Genomic DNA, 18,032 nt, shown 5'->3' with positions numbered 1-18,032 from the left:
GCTGCCTCCTCTTCCCCCGAGGAGGCTCGCTTCCCTGCTGGCTGTGCACTCGCCAATCAGACGGGGGAGCAGGGCTCCTCCAGCAGGTCTTGCCTCAGGGGCTGCTTCCCCTGAGTTGGGGCTGTGGGCGGGAACCCAGACACGCAGGATCAGGCCCGAACCACCGGCACATGTCTGTGCTGGGGAGGAGAGTGCTAGGGAACCTACGTCTGTCATGCACTTGCTGGGCGCCCACGGAATCAGCCTCCGGGTGTGAGGGGCTGCAGACCCCAGCCAGGGGCCCTGGGAGCCTGGTGGTCTCCGTGAGGCGCTGAGTCTGGTCGGCCAAGGAACCGCTGGAGGAGCGCTGCACTTGCCCTTCCCTTCCCTCTCACAGAGCTCTCACTGCTGGAGCCCTTGGCAGTGTGCAAGCCACCGGCCCCTAAGCCCTTGCCAAGGACTCCTGGGGCCAAGGTGCAAAGGCAAGGCAGGAGCGGAGCTGACACCAGGAAGGCGCCAGCGGCATCTCCCAGCCTCGTGCAGCCTGCTCCTTCCTGGGCAGGAAGCCTATCAGCGAGCCAAGTCTGGGCAAGGCTCGCCCAGAGCAGAGCATCCTCGTGCCAGCAACTATGCCAGATCGGGCCTCTGAGCAGAGCTGGAGCTCTGCCGTACTGGAGGCGCACTGGGGCCCAGCCAAGTAGGGCTAGAGCCACACGCGGCTGGGCTGCCTCTTCTTCCCTGGAGGAGGCTGGCCTCCCCCTGCTGTTCACTCGGCTTCCAGGCGGGGGCGCTCTGCCCCTCCTGCAGGTCTTGGCTCAGGGGCTGCTTGCCCTGAGCTGGGGCTGGGGGCGGGAGCCCAGGCAGAGGCACACTTCGCTCGGGCAAGCAGGGCTTTCAGCCTGAAGGGGCTGGGCAGCCTCCTCTTCCCCCGAGGAGGCTCGCTTCCCTGCTGGCTGTGCACTCGCCAATCAGGCGAGGTAGCTGGGCTCCTCCAGCAGGTCTTGCCTCAGGGGCTGCTTCCCTGAGTTGGGGCTGTGGGCGGGACCCAGACTTGCAGGATCAGGCCCGAACCACCGGCACATGTCTGTGCTGGGGAGGAGAGTGCTAGGGAATCTACGTCTGTCATGCACTTGCTGGGCGCCCACGGAGTCAGCCTCCAGGTGTGCGGGGCTGCAGACCCCAGCCAGGGGCCCTGGGAGCCTGGTGCTCTTCGTGAGCCGCTGAGTCTTGGCTGCCAAGCAACCGCTCGAGGATTCCTGCACTTACCTTTCCCTTCCCTCTCACAGAGCTCTCACTGCTGGAGCCCTTGGCAGTGTGCAATCCACCAGGCCCTAAGCAATCCCCAAGGACCCCTGGGGCCTAGGTTCAAAGGCAAGGGAGGAGCGGAGCTGAGCCCAGGAAGGCTCCAGTGGCTTCTCCCAGCCTTGCGCAGCATGCTCCTTCCTGGGGAGGTAGCGTAAAAGCAAGGCAAGTCTGGGCAAGGCTCGCCCATGGCAGAGAAGCCTCGCGCCAGGAACTCTGCCAGATCGGGCCGCTGATCAGAGCTGGAACTCTGCTGTACTGGAGGCACACTTGGCCTGGGCAAGCAGGGATTTCAGCTTGACGGGGCTGGGCTGCCTCCTCTTTCCCCGAGGTGGCTCGCTTCCCTCTTGGCTGTGCACTCGCCGATCAGGCGGGGGCGCAGGGCTCCTCCAGCAGGTCTTGCCTCAGGGGCTGCTTCCCCTGAGTTGGTGCTGTGGGTGGGAACCCAGACAGGCAGGATCAGACCCCAACCACTTGCAGATGTCTCTGCTGGGGAGGAGAGTGCTAGGGAACCTACGTCTGTCATGCACTTGCTGGGCGCCCACGGAGTCAGCCTCCGGGTGTGCGGGGCTGCAGACCCCAGCCAGGGGCCCTGGGAGCCTGGTGCTCTCCGTTAGGCGCTGAGCCTGGGCGGCCAAGCAACCGCTGGAGGAGCCCTGCACCTGCCCTTCCCTTCCGTCTGACAGAGCTCACACTGCTGGAGCCCTTGGCAGTGTGCAACCCACTGGCATCTAAGCCCTCCCCAAGGAGGCCTGGGGCTTTGGTGCAAAGGCAAGGCAGAAGAGGAACTGAGGCCAGGAAGGCGCCAGTGGCGTCTCCCAGCCTCGCGCAGCATGCTCCTTCCTGGGCAGGAAGCCTAGCAGCGATGCAAGTCTGGGCAAGGCTTGCCCAGGGCAGAGCAACCTCCCGCCAGTAACTCTGCTAGATCGGGCCCCTAACGAGAGCTGAATCTCTGTGGTACTGAAGTCGCACTGGGCTCCGCCCAAGCAGGGCTTGCAGCTGCTCGCGGCTGGGCTTCCTCACGCGGCTGGGCTGCCTTTCTTCCCTGGAGTAGGCTCTTTTCCCCGCATGCTGTTCACTTGGCTTCCGGGGGGGGGGGGGGGCACGCTCTGTTCCTGCTGCAGGTCTTGGCTCAGGGGCTGCTCCCCCTGAGCTGGGGCTGTGGGCGGGAGCCCAGACAGGCAGGGGCAGGCCCCAACCAGCTGCACACCCCCCTGCTGGGGAGCAGAGGGCTAGGGAAGCTACGTGTGTGAGGCAGCTGCTGGGCGCCCACGAGTCAGCCTCCCAGGCATTCTTCAAGCCTCAGCCCACCAGGGCAGGCTAATAAAGAACTATGGACCCTCTTAGCCCTCACTTTAACCTATAACCCTAATGGTAACGCCCCGAACTCTAAGAAGAGGGGGGTCCCCGAATTCTAACCTGAACCCGAACCCTAACAAGTGGGGGGGGGTTGCCCGAACCCTAACCCTAAGCTTAACAATAAACCTCTAAAATAAAAAAATTTTCTGGTCTAAGCCCTGGCTCTTGCAGTCCCCTGCCCCTTAAAAGCGAAAAGGTCAGACTAGAGACTTGAACTCCTGATTTAGAGGCCATAGTCTGCCTGCCTACTGGCCCGCCTAACCCCTATGCTACAGAGGCTTACTGCTTTCAGCAGGGCTCCCGAACCCTCTTCAAGCCTCGGCCCGCCAGGGCAGGCTAATAAAGAACTATGGGCCCTATTAGGGCTCACTTTAAGCTGTAACCCCAACACTAATGCTAACCCTAACCGTAACCCGAACCCTGACCCTGACATGAACCCTAACCCAAACCCGAACTCTTAGAAGAGGGGGGATCCCCAAATTCTAACCCTAACCCTGAACCCGAACCTGAACAAGTTGGGGGGTTGCCCGAACCCTAACCCTAAGCTAAACAATAAACCTCTAAAATAAAAATAAACGTTTCTGGTCTAAGTCCCGCCTGTTGCTGTCCCCCGCCCCCTAAGAGCAAAAGAGTTAAGCTGCGGACTTGAACTCCTGACTTACAGACCATCGTCTGCCTGCTCACCAGCGCACCCAACCGCTACGCTACAGAGGCTTGCTGTTCTGACAGAGCTCCCGGACCCTCTTCAAGCCTCTGCCCGCCAGGGTCTGGCTCTATAGACTATCATGGCTGTCCTAGGTCATCTTTGCTTTCTATAGTCATAGTTTTATCCCTAAATCATAGACAGATCAGCTGAGAAAAAGCTTGGATTGTCTCGGTGGGGTGGATTTGCTTGTCCTTGTGTTTCACCTGGAGGCAGTCGCGGTCCCGCGGGCCTGTCCTGGAAGGGGGCGTGGGGGTGGGGCGCACCGTGAGCGCGTCGGGGGCGGGGCGAGCCTGGGCGGCTGGTCAGGAGCGCGGCTCACGTGAGCGGGTCTGGGGCGGGATGAACATGGCGGCGCGTCGGGGGCCAGGCTTCCCAGTTGTGCTCTCAGGGCTCGCCATTGCAGCTGGGAATGCTCGTTTCGTGGGCTCCTGGGTCCCCGTCGATTGGCATCCAGCGAGTAGAGCGCAGGGCTGTGGGCCACAGGTAAGGGAACTCGGACTGGGTGGAGCAGGGAACCATGTATTCTGCCCTCTTTGTTTGCAGTCTCGGAGCCGACTAAAATGGCGGTCGCAGAAAAGCCTCGCCTTTGGGGCCAAGGGTTTTGCCGCTTTACCCCTTTGCATAAAGCTCAGACCCGCGCGGTTTTCCCAAGCAGCCTAGTGTGTTGCTTCCTACAGGCCTGGAGAGGATAACAGGCAGGAAGGCCAGGGGTCTCCAGCCAGAGAAAATAGACTGCAAGTGTCAGACGTTTTTTTCTCTGTCTTAAGAGGCAGGAGGAGACAAAAGAGTGCTGCATTTTTTTTTCTCCATCTTGATACAAATTTAAAAGGAGGTTTCTCTGAAAATTCTGTGTTGCCATGACCACTCCTGGCTCCACCTGAATTTAACTTTTCTCAAACCTGGAACTAAGCAATGCATTTTTCTTATGGAAATGTTTGTCTTAAGGTATGCTAATGTGCTATGTATTTACCCAAGGCTCTGTCTTCAGGTCACTTCCCCCTAAAGGCTCAGAAACGACTTGACAAACCAGTATGTTTTACTCATACCTTGTTCTCTTAATCTATGTGAATGAAACTATATATTTGCTTGGAAATCTGCCTTTCTTCAAGATTCATGTCCATCATTTTATGGCCTGGGATGACTCATCTGCTGCCAATGTTATCTCAATGCTTGCTGTGGGTGAGGGGCCTGGTGCCACTCTCTGAGACATTGTCTTTCTTTCATTAGCAGACTGCTAGTGGCTCTATAACATCTGGCTAAAGACTAGCAGGGGGTACTCTTTCTTCCCCCTTTTAATGTCTATGTCAGCAGCTCTCTCGATCTCTTTTATACTTTAATAAAACTTTTAAACAGAAAACCTCTGAGCCATCAAGCTTCTTCACTTGCCCTGGATTGAATTCTCTGGAGGCCGAGAATGCTGGCATCTTTTGTGGTTTAGCAGCCACGTTTCAGCCTTTTGTAATTCATATTGAATCTTCATTTCAGATTGAAGATGCCTTCCACGGTATTGCCAACTGAAGCCTTTTCATCACTATGGAGTATCTGTCCATGTCTTTAGGGTATTTTTCAGCAATCATGTATCATTTCCAGTGTGCCAGTCTTGTCATCCTCATTCTGTCCATAGCAAAGTCTTTTATTACTGTTGATATGATTGAAAGGGAATTGTTTGTTTAAATTCCCTTTCAGATTGTTATTTGCTGGTGTATACAGATAACACTGTGTCATCATTCATTTGTATCAGTTTGGACAGCTTGATAGTTGTCTTTAGTTTCTTTAATTTCTCATAATTTAAGATGACCCTGGCTCATATATTTACAGTCTCACCCCTAGTCTCAGTCATTTCTTCAAAGAACTGTCCCTTTATTAACATTACATTATTTTTGACTGTGCTGGGTCTTTATTGCTCGTTTGTCTAGTTGTAGTGAGCAGAGGCTACCCTCTAGTTGCTGTGCCATGGCTTCTCATTGCAGTGCTTTCTCTGTTTGCAGAACTTGGGCTCTGGAGCATGCAAACTTCAAGAGTTGTTCAAGGGCTTCGTTGTCCCTGGGTGTGTGGAATCTTCTACACAGGGATTGAACCCGTGTTCCCTGCATCGGTAGGCAGATTCTTTACCACTGGGCCATCAGAGATGTTTCCTGTTCCCTTTTATTAGAGAATGATATTTAAAACATACATGTAGGAGCTCAATATGCTCACCTTTGAACATATTCAGTTAAAGGTAATTTGTGATGTCTCCAACCTGATCCACCACGACATGGACATTGTAACGTTTCCTTTTGTTTATCTGTAACTTTGCCTTCCAATGGTAAGATACCTGGCTTCCACCGCTTGTCATACACAGAATTCAGTGCTTGTCCCATGTGGTTACTGAAAAAAAAAAACCTGTCAGATTGTCTTTCAAAGGGGGCTCTGCATGCATTGCACCAGTATCTTGAGTATGTTTTTCTATGATAGTTTACTATCAGTATACCCTCAGTGGCCTATTTCAGTCACTACCAATTATGAATGGGCTTGTTTGCTCTAGTGTTCTTGGACAATTTGAGTACAGTTTCTTTGTCAGATATGCATTTTTTTAGGAAAACAGTTTTATTGATTGTTGGCTGTGTTGCATCTTTGTGTGTGGGCTTTTCTCTAGTTTTGGTGAGCATGGGCCATAACTAGTGGTTTGCAGGCTTCTCACTGCAGTGTCTCCTCTTGTTGAGGGGCACAGGCTCACGGGCTTCAGTGGCTGCAGCATGTGAACTCGGCATCGTGGCTTCCAGGATCTAGAGCACAGGTTCGGCTGTTGTGGCACACAGACTCCATAGGATGTGGGATCTTCCCATCGTAGGGATCGCACATGCATCTCCAGCACTGGCAGGTGGATTCTTTACTATGGAACCACCAGGGCATATTTTAGATTCTAGTTTTCCACACATGTATCTAGTGAAAGAGGCCAGGATCAAGAGGCATGGCAGCTGGGAATCCTCAGCCCCAGCTCTGGTGTGCTATCCAAAGCTCTGGGGCCTTTGGTGAGCAGCTCAGCTTCCCTGGGACTGTTTCCTCCCATCAGAAATGCCCTGCTTTTGGACTGTAGCCCACCAAGCTCCTCTATCCCTGGGATTTCTGAGACCAGAGTACTGTAGGTGGTGCCATTTCCTTCTCTGCTGCTGCTGCTGCTGCTGCTGCGGCTGCGTCGCTTCAGTCGTGCCTGACTCTGCGCGACCCCATAGACAGCAGCCTACCAGGCTCCTCTGTCCCTGGGATTCTCCAGGCAAGAACACTGGAGTGGGTTGCCATGTCCTTCTCCAGTGCATGAAAGTGAAAAGTGAAAGTGAAGTCACTCAGTGAAGTCGTGTCCGTCTCTTAGTGACCCCGGGGTTGCAGCCTACCAGGCTTCTCTGTCCATGGGATTCTCCAGGCAATGGTACTGGAGCGGGCTGCCATTGCCATTTCCTTCTCTACAAGATAACGTTTTGAAGATATTTTCTCCTGGATATTGCTTTTGATGAAGGAAGGGGGATCCCTTCCCAGGGCTTGAGAGTGAGTTCTTGTCTGACACTGGGCAATGAGTTGTCTGAGGAGAGGAGTGCTGTCCAAGCGAGAGGCTTTATTGGGAAGGGCTGCCGGGGTGGAGGGCAGGAGGGTGAGGGAAACGGAGAGAACCACTCTGTCACGTGGCTCACAGTCTCAGGTTTTATGGTCATTGGGTTAATTTCTGGTTTGTCTCTTGCCAGGCATTCTGAATTGGGATCTCTCTTGGGGGCACACGCATCACTCAGCTGAGATGGATTCCAGCAATGTGGATCCTGGGAGGTTGGTAGGACCTCTGAACTGGAGCCTCCCATCACCTGACCTCTCCAGAATTCTGGTTGGTGGTAGCTTGTTCGTTCCTTGTTCCTTCCCAGGGCCTCCTGTTGTAAGATGACTCCTGCAAGTGTTTTCTTTTCTCTGTTGCCTGGCCAGGGTGGGTGGTCCGTGGTTCATTTAACAGTTTGTTTTTGGTTCTCTTGAGTAAGGTCCTCCACGGGGTAAATGTATGAAATGATAAAAGGCAATGTTTTAACTAATTTATATTCATAATTTGGTAAGTTGGCTTGTTTTGTGTATGTTAGACCTGATTACCAGACCAAAGGTCATGTAGAACTTTAGTAGTTTTCTAAAATTCTATAGTTTTTAAAATGGAGTTACCTTGTTGCAAAGTTTGTGTTTATGTTCAGATTTTTTAAAAGTTATTTCTTTTTAGTTGATTGATCATTGCTTTACAATATTGGTTTGATTTGTCATACATCCACATTAGGTGTACCTATGTCCTCTTGCTCTTGAATCTCCCTCCCACCTCGCACGCATTCCCACCTCTCCAGGTTACTACTGAGCCCCAGTTTGAGTTCCCTGAATCATACAGCAAATTCCCATTGGTTGTCTATTTACAAATGTAGGTGTACCTGCATCCATGCTGCTCTCTCCATTCATCTCACCCTCTCCCTCTTGTTCCCCACCCTCGTCTGTAAGTCTGTTCTCTATGTCTGCACCTCCATTGCTGCTCTGTGAACAGACTCGTCAGTACCATCCTTCTAGATTCCATGTTTTTCTCTCTTTGACTGACTTCCCTCCCCTTTATTAGAACAAACTCAAATGTGTTCCTTTTTATGGCTGCATTCCATGCAGGCTCTGATTGTTCCTTAGCCATGTTTTGCGGAGGGTCATGGAGCTATTCTGCTCCATTTCAGTTTGGGCTTCCAGTCTGAGTGCTCGCAGCAGAGCTGCTTCTGGGTGAGCCCTCTGAGGTCTGTGAGCACCGGGCTGCCCGCTCTTCTCTTGTGGCCCGCAGGGGGCGCCAAAGGCCCCTCTGACCCGCGGGCGCAGGACGCTTTGCCTTTAGACTCTGCTCCGTGAGCAGCTGGCGGGAGCTTTGTCTCCTCAGGACCATCGGGGCTCAGGCTTCTGGATAACAGGGCTGCATCCAGGCTGAGAGGAGCAGGGTTGCCTCAGTGCCCACCAGCAGGGAGGCGCTGCAAGAGCGAAAAATGAGGATGGAGTAGACGTTTCCTGTGTCCAGCTGAGGGCTGACTGGAGGTCCATCTCAGAGGACTCAGGGGGAAAGAGCTCCGTGTGCAAAGCGGTGGGTTTTCAGTTAGATTTGCCTTAGATGATGTAGAGGATGAACACTGATGTTCTTCCGTGTAGGTGGCCATTTTCCTGTCACTGTTTCTTGAGAAGACTGTCCTTTCCTCTTCGCTCGTTCCTGGTTTGATTTTCAGGAACTGACCATGTACAGGTGGGTTCGTTTCTGGGCTCTCTATTCTCTCCTGGAGTCCATGTGTCTGTGTTCCTGCCAGTTCCTCACTGTGGTGGTCACTACAGCTCCGTGATGTAGTTTGAAGAGGGATAGGAAGATGCCTCCAGCTGTGTTCCTCTTTCTCAGAGTCTTTTTGGCCGTTTAAGGTCCTGTTCAACAGTAGCAGCCTAATATTAGGAATATTTCTATTTCTGTGAAAAATGCCATTGAATATTATTTTGTGATTGCAGTCCGTGTATTTGTTGATGACTTTGGTTGGAATGGACCTTTTAATTCCTCATTGTTCCAGTGCATGAGCGTGGAATAATTTTCTGTGTGTTTGTATTTTCTTTGGTTTCTTTATCAGTGCCTTCTAGTTTTCTGACTACTGGTTTTTTATGTTCTTGATTAAGTTTGTTGCTAGATGTTTTATTTAAGTGGGATTTTCTTAATATTTTTTTCTGATTGTTATTAGTGTATAGAAATGCAAGTGATTTTTGGACTGTAAAGGGTAGTATTTTATGATTGTAAATTAATCCAAAATGATTCAGCTTTACTGAATGTAGTCTAACAACTTTTTGTGAAGTGATGTGGAACATTTTATCTGTAAGATCTGTTTCTCCTGCAGTAGGTCATCCAGAGGACCCAAGACATGGTGGTTACTAATAGACTTCCCACACTACTTCTTCATTCCACGTGGACTCCTTCACGGGCAGTGAGCATCGCAGCTTCCCTTGAACTTCATCTGGGTAAGTCTTGGCCTGTATCAGAAAGTTTCCTGCCTGTCTGCTCTAAATTTCTTTTGTGGTATTGACATGGTTGTTTTGAAACCTAGTATACTTTCCAGTCATTTAAAATGTACAGAAAATGCCTAGCAATGGGAACAAGTGCTAGCATTTGCCACATCATCTAAAATACTCTATGTGTTTTATCCAAAATGGGTACCTTCTGCAGAACCAGCACATAATCTCCAAAATCAGGAAATCATATGGTACCTACATTATAATGTAATCCACTGCCCCACTTCCACTTTTAGCAATTGTTCAAGTGTATGAATATATCTTTTGTTTCCATCGTCATCCTTTTTTCTTTATTTAGAGTGTTACTGAGATTTTCAGTTATTTGGACAAACTTGATGGATTGAAAGCAGACATGGTGAATAAGGGTTCTGGGTGGCCTTTTCTATGTGGATTTCTTTTTCACTGAAGATGGTTTTAATATTTATTCATGTGGTAACATGTATGAATCCTGCATTCTTTCTCCCCCCCCCCATAGTAATTAAAAATAAATAATATGCCATTTACCATTTAGATATTTGTAAGCATACAGTGTTGTAGCAGACAACCTTTTCTTGTTTTGCAAACCAGTTTAATAATGTGCACCTTGTGCGTGCTTTGGAGAAACTCAGGAAACTGAGTCAGTGACTGAAATGGCCCAAGATATCACCTTAGATTCCATCTTCATCTGAAAACAAAACAGGCACTTTCTGGTGGTCCAGTGGCTGAGACTGGACACTCCCAAAGAAGGAGGCCCAGGTTCATTCCCTGATCCAAGAGCTAGATCTCCCATGCCACAAAGGAGAATTTGCATGTTGTAGCTAAATATCTGGCTTACCTCAATGAAGGTTGACCTGGCGCAGCCAAATTAAAAAAGAAACAAATATTTTACAGATACAACCAAAGGAAAGGAAGGGTATGGTTGTTGTGCAGATTTACGGCTTAGCTTTCCCTATCGATAGAAAAGAAAAAAGAGTTTCAAAAGACTGTGTCTCATCCTTCTATCTGGCATATAGAGAGGATTCCTTTGAAATGAGATTTCTCTGGTAAATGTGACTCACAGAAGAGCTGTCTTGAACTTGGGTTTCAGAGATGATCATGTGTCCTCTAAAAAAAAAAGTTAATTGGGTCCCACTAATTCTCATGCTGAGGTGGTATATTTTGTGGTAGCATTTGCTCCCCTTCACTTTGGATGTATCCCCATTTGTTTACACTGTCATCTACTGAAGACATCCTGATATTTGAAAGTTTTTAGTTATTACAAGTAGAGCTGTTGTATATAATCATGTGATACTTTTTGTCTGGACGTTTTCAAAGCTGTTTAGTAAGTGCTAGCCATATAGTATTCAGGTCACAGGTGAGCTTTGTTTAGCTGTGGAAAAATCCAGCTATGTTTCTCTGTGGCATGTGGGATCTTCTGGGGTAAGGGATCAAACTAGAGTGTCTTGCATTGTCAGGCAGATTCTTTACCACTGAGCCACCGGAGAAGTTGTGCCCTACCCCCGTTTTTTTTTTTTTGAGTTTACTGGATCTAATAGGTGTGCAGTGCTACCTCACTGTTATTTTAGTTTGTAATTTCCTAATGATATGTGATTTTGAGTCTTTTTGATAGGCTTATTTGCTATCTTTATATTTTTGTAGGCCAGGTGTTTAGGTGTATACATTTTTTATGAGATTGTTCTAGATTTTTTGGTATATTTGGAGTACAATCCTTTATCAGATATGTATTTTATAAATATATTTTCCTGTGGCTTGTGTTTAAGTTTTGTGAATAAGGTTTTTCACAGTTTAAATGTCTAATTCTTTAAAGTTAATGTTATATATGTTTTATATCCTTTTTTGGATAGACTTTAGTGTGTTGTTGTTGTTGTTGTTAAATTTTATAAGCAGAAGTGAGGTACTGTAGATACAGTTTTAAGCTAAGCTGAGGTACCATAGATACAGTTTTGCCTTTTGTCTGTTAAGAAGTTTGAGTGAGTTTGGTGTACACTGTATATAACATTATGTCTACATTCATTTGACTGGATATAGCTTCCAATTATTTGTCTAATTGGTTTTGGAGATATCACGGGAAGTCAGTTTTTCCAAGGGAAACTGAGGTCCATGAAACATGAACTCTTTTCGATCGGTCGGAATCACTCTCTGCTATTTCTGACAGATTTGACTTGTTTGGATATCTCATATGAGTGGAATCACAGAACGTTTGTCTTTTCTTGGTCTGGTTTATTTCACATGATCTAATGACCATAAGGTTTGTCCACATTGTCGCATTGTCAGAATTACTGACTTTGAAGGGCCGAATCAGATTCCATTGTGTGTATACCACAGTTTGTTTATGGAATTGGCTGCCATGGACACTTAGATCACTTCTGTTTGTTTGCCAGTGTGAATCATGCTGTTGTGAGTATGACGGAAGAAGTATCCATTTTTTCAGCCCCCTTTCCCAATCCTTTTGGGTACATAGCTTGAATTGGAATCGAACTATGTATTTATTCCATGTGTTTGTTTTGGAGTCATTTCTGTAATGTCTTGCAGAGTGGCAGCACCATTTAATGTACTTTTTCGTATGGTGGAATACCGTTCAAGCTTCTGAATATACCTTGTGTTGCATATTCAGTCTCCCACCAACGGACACTTGAATGAGTTCTACCTTTGAGCTATTGTGAATGTCACTATGAGTATTTGTGTACCAGTTTTTGTTTGAATTATTAACAAGTACATTACTATATATAAAAGAAGCCACAAGGACCTACTGTACAGTTTAGGAAACTATTAAATATCTTATGATAATGTATAATGGAAGAGAATCTCAAAAGGAATATATGAAAAGCACATAGTAACCATGATATTTATTGTGCCAACACTATGAGTTATCATAGCACTACTCAACGTGTATTTATACATGTCAGTAAAATATTCACATCTGTAAGGATATTATAAAAAATTATATAAAAAATCAAGAATTCAAACAGAGATTAAATAAACTTCCTGTCATTGCTCATCATCATTTATACATTCATACTACCTGTAACACTCATTGTATAAGTGCTGGACTAGCAATTGATGTTCTCGTAAACCAAGAGATTGTGAAGGTGTAAGGAAATATAGCTTATTGAATTCCTTAATGAAGGATTATAGAACTCTATGTCCATGAAGTGAATGAAATTCCATTTTATTGAACCACATTCTTACTAGAGTGATGAGCTTCCACCCCACCCAACGTTAGTTCACAATGAAATCCTGCAGTCCTCTGGCCTCAATGTCTGCTTCCTGCTACCGAGAAAGAAAAGATGAGGAAGTCCTGACAAAACCGATGCTATTTTTCTTTTTCTGATTTGTATTTTATCGCAGGGCTTGGCAAAAAGAGGGCCCAACCTGTTTTTAGAGTTCCATCCCAAGGGTCCCTCTGGCATGTTCCCTATGTTGACAAAGTGCTGATTATTTTCAACAAAGGACAATGATCTGCACTTCACTATCTGTTGCTTGAGCTGGAATAGCGGGCATCCCTTGAAGTGCATTCCTTCATGCTGAAGTAGGCATCCCTGAAGCAATAGTATAAGAGGAACACATTTATCACGTAGACATCGCAGCGCATGCATTTGTAATAATTTTTCAGTTATACCCATCATCATCGGAGGAACTGACTTGTCCCAGTAACAACGAGAGTACCCAGTATAACAGTTCCTTGACTTATGAGTACTTCCTATGAGTACCCTTATGAGTACTTCTTCCAATGTTGTTTCTCCTACTTTGGTCATGAACAGTAGAAGCTGATGGCAGTGGTCCTTGAAATGTATGTCGATTCCTAGGTGGCACAGTTGATAAATAAAAAATCTGCCTACCAGTGCAGGAGGGGGAAGTGATGTGGGTTTGATCCCTGGTTCAGGAAGATAACAATTCATACACATGTTTTATGTGAACCAGTTTGATACTCATGAGTTTTTTCTTCTGTATACAGAAAAACAAATGCTGTTCAAGGACACTGAAAGAACCCTGATGTTGAAAATCAGATCTGTATTGTGAGCAATGCTTAGATATCCATGAGTCGAAGCATAGTATTATGCCTATCATCCTTGTATTTCTCTCAGTGAAATATGTTGAGGAAAACTCTTCATTCGTGGTCTAGATTCACGAAGAAGCTAAATAGCATTCATCCTTTACGTTGACAACTGTGAATTTAAATCTCCTGTGAATCCTATGTGACAACCACACATACCAACATGAGTTATCAGTATTATATCAATATTTTTAGTCCTATTGTATGTCAACTAAAAAAATCAGTATATAATTGTACATGAAGTCAAGACATAAAATCAGTGCAAATACAAAATGTTCCATCCTTTGAGAAAGGGAGAAAAACATCTCTGTGCTTAGCCTATTGCATTTTTATGTATTAGACCCTTAAGTAGTTTATTCACCACACCCTGTGAATGATTCACAAATCTTCAGAGAAGAAAGGATCATTTCTCTTGAACAATGAGTAGTTCAACTATTCTCAAAGCAAAGCCATAAGTGAGTCTTATTTTGGGTGAGACCATGAAAACTCAGCGTTTTCATTATGCTTGTGCTTATGATGGGAGGAGGTCTGAGAAAGCACTTCTGAAGGTTTATTCATACCAGTCGTTCTCATATGTATCGAGTCTTTAAAGGTCGAATCACCAAGGTGTTGCTTCTACACTTGTACTAGGCTGAGCAGCAACATTCCCTTTCTCCGTAAGTGCAGTAGACGTGTTCCCAACCTGTCTGTCTTCTGTCCTCTGGAGTATGCATTGCTTGAGCTCATCACAGCCTAGTAGATGGAAATCATCAGGATATTCTGGAAACCCTTTTTATTTCAGTCTGTTCAGGAGGTTACCACTGCTGCAAACCTCTGGATTTTACCAAGCGCTTTTAACAACCTCAGATGAAGGATATAAGTCAACACTGGTGACAGCCACGGGCTTCCATGGCCTATCCATGATTGTTGGCTTTGCTTTCATAATCATCCTGTTTCTTATACCAGCTAAACTGTCAGTGTATTTTTTAATTACCATTTTATCTTTGATGGTTTTTAGAGCTATTATGGATTTTCCTATATATCTTCACTTATCGGTGAGGGTCTTATGTTAGTAGTAGTTATGACAACTGACTTTCTGTCTGTTAGCTGTGGCAGAATAAAAAAAGAATGACCCACTGTATATTATTAATATTATGTATCAATATATTGTTAGTTTTATTGTTTGCAGTCATCCAATTCCAAGTTTCTGAAATAAACTTTCAGAAAAATCACATCCTTTTGAATGCCCATTTGACTGAATAGGAGCACGGAAATGTTCTTCCATAAAATTGTTTACAGTTTCCATTCCGTTTCTCCTGTTTGATGTAGATATTGGCCTTTGGTTCTATCAGTAGCTTTGCAAGTAAAAAAAAAAATTAATTAGAGCTCGTATGGTAATTTTACTGTTAGCAATAAGTTTAGCATAAAATGAACACAGAAGAGGTTACAGTAGACCAAATATGAAAGTCAGTTTAAAAGAAAACATAGTGTTGAATGTTTACAGTAGGAATATAGTTATGAAGTTCCTTTATTATTATTCTATCCTTTCCTTTTGTTTTGCAGGGGTGTTAATGTACAGATTCCAGTACTATGGCTAGAGCGAATAATAGTATCATTATTCTTGAGAGCAACTCTACTAAGTCTTCACGCTCATGTCACTCAAGGTTTTTTAATACCTATTATGTTAGTCGTGTTTGTAGTTTGTGAAGTCACATAAGTTGCATTCATTCAAGCAATAGTATCAAACAGCTATGGCATCAATTATAGATGTGAATCGATATCGAATGTGAATCCATTTCACTGTGACAAGTTATTATTGTAGATATTCTATTCATGCCAGTAACAAAGCTGTGCAGAAATAATACAATGTTTATTAAGAAAATAAGATTTACTAATTTGTTTTATTATTCTATTTCTTTTAAACAGATTTAATGACAACAGGCTCAACTTTTCATTCACTTGTATGACTATGAGCAGTTTGACCAAGTTGAAGAAGATGACTCGTTTGTAGTCTTCCTCATCAGCTCATTCCATCTACTGGCTTTAAAATCATTTAGTACAGAGCTCACCGTCTAGGTGTTCATCCAGTGTTTTGTTTGCTTATCATGCAGGATCATTTTAAAAGGAAAAGTATGTGTGTATGAGTTAGAGCTCTGATCCCAGGAGTCCATGTAGAAGCTTCCCCTGAGAAATGTATCGTTTTTGCACCAATGCTACTGAAATGTGTGAATGTGGTATACCACGCGTCCCAATAAGTGTAAACAGCGTCATAGGCTACTTATTTGAAATGACCAGTACTCATGACATTCCATTCAACTGAGGACTAAATATAGCCAACGTAGGCTGTGTTTGCCAAATAGACTTTGAAGTATTCTTCACACAGTCCTTCATCGATGCCAGTTTTCAGATCGAAGAAACCCTTGCTCCATGAAGTTTGTGAACACATATACTCATGTTTTGTTTGAGATTTTAAAGTCATTCTTCAGTTTTGTTGGAGGAATGGTTCTGTATATGCCCCGTGGATCCCCAAATCCACTGATGTTCATGTGTCTTGGGGCTTCCCAGGTGGTTCTAATGGTAAAGAACATGCAGAACATACCCATGCAGGAGACATGGGAGGTATGGATTCCATCCCTGGGGCAGGAAGATCTCCTGAGGGAGAGCATGGCAACCCCCTCCAGTATCTTTGCCTAGAGAATCTCATGGAGAGAGGAGCCTGGTGGGGCCTAGTCCATATGATCCCAAGGAGTTGGACACAATGTAAGTGACTTCGCACAGCACATGATTCGTTGTCATAGCTAATATAATGGAGATGACATAAAAAGAAGCACCAGCGGGCGAAAGTCAATATCCATCACTTTTAAACTTTGGAATGTATTGTGATATTTTACATCCATATTTGTATGACTTGATAGTTGGAGAATCGATGCATGTGAAGGCCTGGTTGTGTTATATGTATGTTGAGGGAAGATATATTTTTATGTGGTTTGACATATAGGTCCCATTTCATTCGTAGACATATGCATACTCATCACTTATCATCATTTTTTTTTTTTTTGAAAAGACCATTGTTTGGAAAGGTTGTTGTCTAACCATGAAAGATGCTTGAATTCTTGGGCTCCTTAGAGGAAGAATTCAACCCGGGGCCAGTGATGAGGCTTGATCAGTCAGAGCTTTTGTGTCCCAACGTTTTATTAAAGTATAAAAGAGAGAAAGCTTCTGACATAGACATCAGAAGGGGGCAGAAAGAGTGCCCCCCTACTCATCTTTGGCTGGATGTTATCTAGCTACTAGCAGTCTACTCATTAGAGAAAGGAATGGCAGCAGACCCCTCACCCACAAGATATATGGAGATGACCGTGGCACCAGGTGAGTCATCCTGGGCCATAAAACGATTGATATGAGCAAATGGATAGCTTCATTCACATAGATCAGGAGAGCCATGTATGAGTAAAGCATATTGGTTTGTCAAGTCAGTTCTGAGCCTTTAGGCAGAACCTACTTGAAGATAGAGTCTAGGGTAAATACATAGTACATTCACATAGCTTAAGGCAAACCTTTCCATGAGAAAAATGCCTTGGTCAGCTCAAAGTATGAGAAAAGTGAAGTTCAGGCGGAACCAGGTGTCATTATAGCAACACAGAATTGTAAGAGAAAATCTCTGTTTAAATTTGTATCAAGAAGGGGAAAAAAGATAACAGCTTGTTTCCTCCTGCCTCGGAAGTGACAGATAACAACTGTCTGACACTTGCACCCCATTTCCTCCCTTTGGAGACCCCTGGCCTTCCTGGCTGTTACCCTCTCAGTTTCATTCATTGAGCGTTTTCTGCCTTGTGAAACATTGGGCATAGAAGTATGTGTTTATTTAGGGGTATTTCATCCAATTTCATTTAAATGCATATGTGAATTAGAAAGTTTGACATGCTGTTGCTTTGTATACCGATTGGGAAATGTGAGCCTCCAAGCTTAATTTAGTTTTTCATGTTCATTTTTCTTTTTAGGGGTACAAAGAAAAATAATATGACTGTTAAGATCAGCTTTCGTATTTTTTGCCAAATATGAATTGGGATCACATCGATCAGAGATGAGTCTGTGCATGAAAGCCCTAATAACTAATGCTAATTGACTTCACTACCATGGGATGTTTTCATATCTATTGAGGATTTACTTCATGTATTTCGATTTTAACTTTCTGTCTTACAGCCTTGTTTGTAGATCAAAGCTATTTGAAATTGTCATCTGGTTTCAAATGGCTTGTGAGGTTATTCATGAGTGGTTCATAAAACCGAATGGATTGTACGTAGCCATACTTTGTTGTCATTCTATGAATTTGAAGAATGTCTGAAGAATGTCTGCAGTTATGCCTTAAAGATTCATACAATTGATGTCCAATATTTATCTCAAAAGACTTGCTTTCAATTTGTAGTTTCCTATGCGTATGTCTTTCTTTATGGATTTGGGTAGAACTTGTATTGGAACACTGAAAAATCTGTGATATCAACCGTGCTGACCTTTCTGGTGGTCATCATTAAGATTTTCACGCTCTATGGATCCTAGTGGAAACAGGTGCTGTTCATCCTACTTTTGTGAAGATTGAACTCATCGTAGAAAGTGGAA

The 18,032-nt window shown here is 45.1% G+C and overlaps 1 long non-coding RNA gene across 3 annotated transcripts; it reads left to right on the top strand.

Moving 5' to 3' along the window:
• Positions 1-3,667: 3,667 nt before the first annotated feature.
• LOC138430279 (uncharacterized) lies at positions 3,668-17,517 on the top strand. 3 transcript variants are annotated; one of them, XR_011253087.1, is made up of 7 exons: positions 3,668-3,829; positions 5,335-5,441; positions 7,063-7,196; positions 8,513-8,603; positions 9,232-9,352; positions 15,342-16,175; positions 17,417-17,517. It is a non-coding gene; the product is annotated as an uncharacterized lncRNA (long non-coding RNA). The 3 variants fall into 3 exon arrangements; XR_011253085.1 differs by lacking the exon at positions 8,513-8,603; XR_011253086.1 differs by lacking the exons at positions 8,513-8,603; positions 15,342-16,175; positions 17,417-17,517 and having other exon boundaries at positions 9,235-9,352.
• The last annotated feature ends 515 nt before the right edge of the window (positions 17,518-18,032 follow it).

The sequence above is a fragment of the Ovis canadensis genome, chromosome 25 (assembly GCF_042477335.2).
Source record: "Ovis canadensis isolate MfBH-ARS-UI-01 breed Bighorn chromosome 25, ARS-UI_OviCan_v2, whole genome shotgun sequence".
NCBI lineage: Eukaryota > Metazoa > Chordata > Mammalia > Artiodactyla > Bovidae > Ovis > Ovis canadensis.
Note: the sequence above shows the minus strand (reverse complement) of the source record. Positions and strands in the feature narration are given on the sequence as shown.